The 8,472-nt window shown below is 35.2% G+C and overlaps 1 long non-coding RNA gene across 1 annotated transcript; it reads right to left on the bottom strand.

Moving 5' to 3' along the window:
• Window positions 1-6,477: 6,477 nt before the first annotated feature.
• On the bottom strand, window positions 6,478-7,194 carry LOC134805533 (uncharacterized). The gene is made up of 2 exons (XR_010146312.1): window positions 6,766-7,194; window positions 6,478-6,655 (listed from the first exon to the last, which is right to left on the bottom strand). It is a non-coding gene; the product is annotated as an uncharacterized LOC134805533 (long non-coding RNA).
• Window positions 7,195-8,472: the final 1,278 nt, after the last annotated feature.

Raw genomic sequence — 8,472 nt, 5'->3', positions numbered from 1 at the left:
GGATCTGTATACTACAACGCCGAACGCGCACGTGCTCGTCACGCACACGCAGCCGCACAGTGTGGGATTTTCGATCAGTTTTGACCACCTTCGTTTTATATTTTTATTATATGCTTTATAATATTTTACATCCCACTGTAAAACTCCCGTGTGATTATCTTGCTTAGTTTACGTAAAATATTTTTTTTTTGTAGATGAGGTCAATGACCTTAAGAAATCATGTTTATCGGTTTATTTCCTAAAGTATTGTCAATGTGGCCGCAAGTTTTATTACTGAGTTTAAGTGAAAGATACTCAATAATTGTACAAAATATCAGCATCTTAATAGTGCCTTTGAATTAAAAGTTATAAGATGCTAAAGTTTTTTAACATTTTTTTTATTTCTCATATATTTTCCAATATTAGCCTTTTATTTTTTATAGAGTGTAATTAAAATAAGGTAAACTATCATCATACATCATCATCATATCAGCCTTTTATCGCCCACTGCTGAGCATAGGCCTCTCTTCGAGTACGCCACTTATCCCGGTCCCGAGCCAATCTCATCCAGAAGTGACCCGCAGTCTTCCGGTTGTCATCCACCCAACGAGCCAACGGACGCCAGGCACTCCTTTCGTCTGTAAGCGGCCACCATTCCGTTAACATTTTGGCCCACCTGTCATCACTCTGCCTGGCAACATGTCCCGCCCAGCTCCACTTGAGTTTGGTAATGACGTATCCGACTATAATTCCTAAACTAAAATAGACTATAAACTATAATTCCTCAAAATTTCAAAAGCTAATCTTGCGGGATTTAGGATTTATAACATTTCTAAGTTTTTTTCCGATTTCTATGGAAATAGGGTTGTCAAGTTTGAAGTTAAGAAATAATACTTCAATAGGTATAGTTTTTGACAAAGAAAATTTTGAATTTAACTCTTTATTGAGAATTGTCATAATTCATCATCATTATCATCATCATCCGAATGAATAAGAATTTCTTCTTCTATCTTGCTGCTTTTGACAAAACCATGACATGTTTCGACAGCAATTTGTGTAACGTTCTTCACAGTCATGTGTGAACTTGATAAAAAATTTTTAGAGTTCCGTACCTCAAAAGGAAAAAACGGAACCCTTATAGGATCACTCGTGTGTCTGGCTGTCCGTCTGTCACAGCCTATTTTCTTCGAAACTACTGAACCAATTAAGTTGAAATTTGGTACACATATGTAAGTCTGTCACCCGAAGACGGACATGTAACGTAAATAAATTAATTTTTAACATAGGGGGCACTTTTGGGGGGTAAATGAGACGATTAAAAAAATGACCATTCCCCCCGCCCTTTAGCTCCGAAACTACTGGGTCTAAAGTTTTGAAAAAAAAAATACACAAAATAGGTCTTTACCTATAGATGGCAGGAAAACCTATTAGAAATATGCAGTCAGGCGTAAGTCGGACTTAATTACTTAGTTTTTGATCTGACCCCTACGGGTTTTTAAAGACATTTCACTCACGTTTCACATAAAAAAATACATATACGAGGGACGCCTTCCCAACACCACATCATATTCTTCATCAGAGATATGTCACAGTGGCCTGATATGGCCGTTCGTTCTACTATAGAGTTAATACTTTTCAGGCAAGCGTAACAACAAAATACTCTACACTCAAACAACAACAAAAACACACTAAACAATCTAAATACTTGATGTACCAAATAAATGCTTAATTATTACAACAATAAATATTTTATTGTGTTACTACGGTTTTCAGATACGGCCGCTTGTGTTTCATTTGGATTTACAGACATTTTAACTATGTAGGTACACCACCGGAGATAAAGGTCACAGCCCTGACCCAAATATAAAAAAATACATATTTCGGCAATCCTGCGTTATTTTCGTTCAATTTTTTTTTCAGTACTGCCTATCGTAGCATAGAACCGTTTTGTTTAGAAATAAAATGCTAGAATTGTAGGATTATCGAGAAAAAAAATTATTTTTCTATATGTAAAAAAATATATATATCGCCATTCTGGATCATAGATTAAACTTTTTTTTGATGAATGGAATACCTCAGAACTGCCCTAATAGATCTAAAATAGAATATTTAAAAAAGATGCACGTAAAATGAGAAATTATGTTTCTTAGGTTTCTATGGACATTTCTCGAGTTTTTGATTATCTCCAAAACTATGCATGATAAAATTTTGGACCTTCACTTTGAGCATTAATTTGATGAGGTTAATGCGATGAATTAAAAAATGAAGATAGTCAAAACTGATCGGAAATCCCACACTGTGAGCCGGTGTGCAATTATTGTGTGCCTTAAAATGACACTTGCACTGTATGGGCTATCAAAATCGCTGCAGACTTTTCTCGGTCTGACTCTAGGTAGTCATGTTAAAGAAAATGAATACAATATGTACTTATGTATACAATTCATCACAAATTACAATACCTATTGACATCTTCAAAAAGTGATTTATCCTGTCGGGCCTGATCAAATTGGTCGATTTGATCAGAAATGTAATTGGCGTCAATCTCCAAGTTTAGATTTATGGTGATATTAGAGCCCTCTAAATTGAAAAAATGTCCCAGAACGAAAATACTGGCCTCACAAATTGGTATTCTTGCGTCCGCACCTCATTTTATCGGTAATATCGTTCATTATCGGCGGGTGAATTCGGCGAGCCAAATTGGCGTTTGCGTCCGCACCTCTCGATTCGATCGGGCAATTTAATCAGATTGGCGAAAAATTGTTTAATCTGGATACACCTTTACGTATCAAATATATCTTCGAAAAATCGAATAGGTAGTCATGTTTTCGGACATTTGGGACCGACCATGCACGACCACAGCGCCACCTAGCGAGCGCAACTTTCTATCTTTCTTTCGCGAGATATTCTGGCACAAAACTTTCAAACGAGAAGTAAGTAAACATCGTAATAATTTCAATGAAATCTAATGATGTTACAGTATATTCGACATTTTTGGACGATGGCTGTATTGACAATTACATTAGCATTGTGGTTTTCAGTTAAAATGAACGTGCTTGTGACGGGAACAGGGTTTCGTGCCATAACCCATGAAATTGTCTTCCAGCTCGAGACAATGAATAAGGGCAAAAATTTGGTGTTAGCTGGGCACGTACTGGAGGTGCAAGACATTTGGCAAGGCGCCAGGCCAGGAGCTACATAATCAAAGCCCGAGTGGTTCGTCAAGCCTCTGTGACGGCGACTGCGTACAAGGCAGCCTTAATTCTTAATATCAATCGTCATGTTACTAGTGTAACATGCGATTGTGTTTATTACAAAAGTGGCAAATGCAAGCACATTGCAGCACTAATTTACTACATCAATCACCACCACTAAAACCAGCCAGGAACAAAAATGGGGCAAGCCAAGTGTCCCACAATTTACGAACGAAAAGTATTCCAAAGGGAGATACTTCCACCAAATGTATCCTACATCAAAGAAACACAAGTGTGAAGCTTTTCAGTTCGATGTCTCAGATTTAAAGGAAGATTGTGCCTTAAAACGTGTACTTACTGGAAGCTGCTGAAATAAATTGTACAGAAGATATTGAAATTTCCGTTAGCAAAGTTATCCAAAATTTAGTAGAACACACTGATATTAATATTCAAAAAGAAGATTGTGTTACATGTCTTGAAAACTTTAGTATTTTTAGAAAAGAGTTTGATGTGTACCAAAGTGAAGCTAGTCTAGTTATAGAAAAAACATTAAAAAACTTTTATGAAGCAAATGTTGTGTTGGCAGATAAAGAAATTTTTAAATTATGTAGTGACACAATAGAACAATCAATGTGTCAAGAGTGGAACTCGGCGAGGAGACTAAGAATTTCTTGTGTCAGAGTGATTGTTCGCAAAGATCAGCCTTGGTTGTGCACTAGTGTAGACGTTGTTGTTATACATATGCAATGAATGTGTCAGAATGTTAGTAGAAGTCCTGTATCTTGTAAAAACCAACCTATTGTAGATTTTGATAAACAACAATATAATTAGTGTAATATTTGCAGTTTGTGAATGATCAACCAGAACTAAAAAGAAGCAAACCATATTATATTATACCCAAATTCAAGTGCAAGTGTATGACACTGGTATGACTATTATATGTGTGATTTCTTTATATATTCACCAAAAGGTAGTTGTATTGTATAGTAAGAGCAGACAGAGACGAAGACTTTATTAAAGCAGCAATTCTAAAAAGTGAAGAATTTTACTTCGCTCATTATCTACCGCTCTTGTATTCTACAAGAACAAACCAAACTTTGAGTGAGAAAAACCAGCCAAAGCATAGTTTTACAGGTAAAAATATAATCAATACAATGTTAGGTAATTAACTTTTAAAATATGTAATAAAAGGTAAGGTACTACTGATCTCAATAAGTACAGTTAGCATCATTGTCATACAGGCATGAAGCATACTGATTAATTAAGTTTAGTTAAAAATAATAATTTATATGTTTAAATGTTGTTAACTCAAAATGTTTATTACTGTTTTTTTTTATATGTAAGTATAGTAAAGTAGCCGAATATTGCAGTATCACACTTTGTTAAAATTAGCAATACACATACCTAGCTGTAAGTAAGGAACTCAACATTTTAATATCTTAGAATCCTAGCATACCTAAATATTAACCTGACCTTATTTGATTGTTTTTGTTTTGTTTTAATGTTTGAATCTTTAGACTATGTTTGATTTTGATGTATGTATTGTCCCTATCGCATAAGCGTTTTGGCATCCTTAGCTGTAAGTTTATGCATGTGACTGAAATAAAGAAATATATGACAAATGGTATGTACAGTCGAGTTCATAAATATGTATAAATTTCTTTATCTTTATCCATTGTAATATGGTGAAAAAATGTACACACATTTATGAACTTGACTGTACATTATAAAAAATAAAAATAAAAAAGCCCTTTATTCATTGTAACGTGTTTACATAAAAAAATTTAAAATAAAACTATGACTTATAATATGTGTTGTTACTAATGAATCCCTAGTGGGTAAAGGCCTCCTCCATTGCTGCCCATTTGTCCCTGTCTTGTGCTGTCGCCATCCACTCTGTGCCGGCTGTTCTTTTTAAGTCTTCCTCCCAACGCATTTGTGGTCTGCCCCGGCCTCTTTTGCCAAGTGGACCTCTCCATTTGGTGACTATTAATGTCCATCTCTTATCTGTAAGCCTTGCTGTGTGGCCTGCCCACTTCCATTTTAGTCTTTTTGCATAGCTCAAGGCATCTGTTGCTCCTGTTTTTTCTCTTATTTTTGAGTGTGTTATTTTATCTATTTTTCTTATATTGAGCATGCTTCTTTCTAGCGCCCGTTGACATGTAATGATTTTTCTTTGAGCTTTTGCCGTGAATTTCCAAGTTTGGCTTCCGTATGTCATACATGGCAAGACACTTGAGTTTAGGACTTTAGTTTTAATGGCTATTGGCATGTTACTTTTAAATATACCTTTTAGGCTCCAGTACTTGTTCCATGTTTGTTGTATTCGCCTTTCAATTCAACTGTACATTAGACTTATGAAAATGTTGATCAGTCCAGTGCTTGGTCATATTAAACCCTAACCTGACTGACACATTTTCATAGGTCCACAGGCCCATGTTATAAATATGTGGCGGTCAATGTCTGTGGTTCCTTATGCTCCATGTGCATAAGGGTCCTTCAGACATGAAAAGTCACATAACATTTACAGGTTTTATGTGTGAAATAAAAACAAATTTAAATTAAAAATGTTTTAATAGCTTTTTAAATAATGTAAATATTGTAAAAAATAACTGTTGTTTTATTTGTTTGAAAATATAGGTGGTTGCAGGTTTACCAGTACACAACAAACATGTAATATATCATCAATATGATAAAATAAATTTACAGGTATATATAAGTGCTGCATTATTCTTTCGGCATGAATTCTGACTCGAGCTATTTTATAAGTTGCATCGGTCTCTTCCCTTGTAAATTCACCTTTATTCTGGAGAAAATGTGGCATAATAATAGCACTTTCTTTTCCACTTTCATCAATTACCTTCTTTATTGCCGGAAATCCCTTATCAGCCAATACAATATCCCCATTTTCTAAGTAGTCGACTAATCCTGACTACCGTTATTTGGGAGACACTTTTTCTTTCACCACTTACTTTTGACTTGAACGAAATGAAGCCTCCTGGAGTAATACTAATAAGCACTTTTTATAGAGTGAGTAGCAATACACACGATTATCAACACTTGATGGTACTTCTATAGGAAACTCTGTACAATCAATAATGACTAGTGTTACTATACTCCGGACAGAAGCATTCTGGCATTGTCTGCTGCACAACATTTTTGTCTGGCCAAAAAACCTAATTTGATGTACCAGCTGCTATTTCTTCAACATACGAGCAGAATATTCTTGACACTGTTTTCCAGCAATTCAAAGTCACTTGTATTACTTAGTTGTATTAATAGCATTAACTGCTTCTATTTTTTTCGCGTTTCTTCGTTCCATATAACGTTGAAACCTCGATATTGCCGCATTTTCGTCAATCCGTTTTGTTTTTTACTGCGGGGGAAATATCCTTGGAACATAACTGGGACTGACTTGTTCATCAGCCTTTCTACCACCGATAAAGTGAGCACTGCAAATTGGGTGCCATAGAGATCCATCGGGACTGTAACAAAATAATTCACCGTTAAAACTTCATACGATTATAACATAAATCAAATGATTGCGTATTTAAGGAAGGTAATATGATTTTAGAGGTTAGGTTAGGTGACTTACTTTTTTTCTCCTTACGGCAATTATCCATTTATTGCGCTGTTCTTGTTTCCACACTACTTTTGGAAATCTATAAAATTTGCAGTCACTACTTCTGCTAGTGTTTACACGATTAACAATAACACATCTTGCTGTGAAGTGAAGACCATTTTTATCTAAAACATCGAATGTTTACTGCAAAGCAAAGCAACTAACTCACACAATGACACGTGTACAGATGCGCTGTTCACACATAGAAACGCAAATGATGCGGTAGTATACAAATTATTGCGCCATCTATCCGCTCGTATAAGAAAAACTAAGAACTACACCTAACAACTACAACGTCTACAACTCTTCTAGTGGCAGCGACCTCTTGCGGAATACACTACACAACCTACAGCCCGCTGAATGACAAACGCCATCTAAGTTTAATACAAAAATAATGTTTTCTTCCGGGGTACGCTACTCAATATGGCGATTGCTCGTCCTAGTAGACTAGTCCGTGGTGCTAGTCATAGATTTCATGCTCATCATTAATTAAATTATGAGGTTATGATAATATTCAGATATATAAATGTAAATTTAGGTTCGTAAACGATTATCATGCAGTTGCATATTACATGTAAGAATATTTTGTGTTCCTGAACTAACGTCATTATACATACAGAATATTGTTCGTATTTAATTTTTATTTAAGTGCATATGCTTCAATAAATGTGCATTCAATTAGTTTATTTATAATTTTAGTTGTAATATCTAGTTTTAAATATTAGTTTATGACTTTTACTTTAAGGTTTTATTTGTTTTATAAATATCTGCAGTTCATTCAGTGTGTGTGTCCGATGGTCAGGGTAAACAGACTGGTGAATAATTTTAATTTTATTAATTTATTAGTATTTTTTAAAAAGTGTCTTGTGGATATCATTCATATATTTGTTCTTAGAGCCAAAAAGGGGTCCGCAGAATAGAATTCCAAGTTATATAAGCGAGGGATACGCGATAACACTGCATTGTCACCATACTTAGTCACGTGGAAAGGAACATGAAATAGGGCGGTATATCTAGTGCGACGTTTTGGAACTCGAAATGATAGACCGGATAGCAGTTCTGGGCAATCAATGCAATCGTTAACTACATCAAAGAGGAAGTTCATGTCTGAACGTTTACGTCTGTCTTCTAGTGCTAAGAGATTATATTGTCTACGTTTATCAGTGTAGGAGGAAGATGCAATAGATTTTTTGAATTTGTAATTTAAATGTGACACAAATTTCCTCTGAATTCTCTCAATACGATCTTTATGTATGGCGTAATTGACTGACCATATAGGAGATGCATATTCTAAAATGCTTCTAACATACGCATAATATACTATCTTCAAACTTAGTTCATTTGAGAATCATCAGTCATCTTGGTGTCGAGTACTACTCCCAGATCACGAACTACTTCGACTCTTTGCACCGCGGTACCTCCAAGACTATATGAGAATTTGATTGGTGTGTTTCGGCGAGTGAAGGTTATGCACTGACATTTATTAGCACTGAGAGAGATCTTGTTCAGGGAGTAATAATCGTCAAGATTGTTGAGATCACTTTGTAGACGATGACAATCTTCAACGGTTTTGACACTGAGGAATATTTTTTTGTCGTCTGCATATAACAGGTGATGGGCATTATTTAGAGACCTATTTATATCATGTATATAAGCAATATATAGAAGAGGTCCAAGATG

Source organism: Cydia splendana, unplaced genomic scaffold (genome assembly GCF_910591565.1).
Source record: "Cydia splendana unplaced genomic scaffold, ilCydSple1.2 scaffold_147_ctg1, whole genome shotgun sequence".
NCBI classification, from domain to species: domain Eukaryota; kingdom Metazoa; phylum Arthropoda; class Insecta; order Lepidoptera; family Tortricidae; genus Cydia; species Cydia splendana.
The sequence above is the reverse complement of the archived record's forward strand: the minus strand, read 5'-3'. Positions and strand labels throughout refer to the sequence as shown.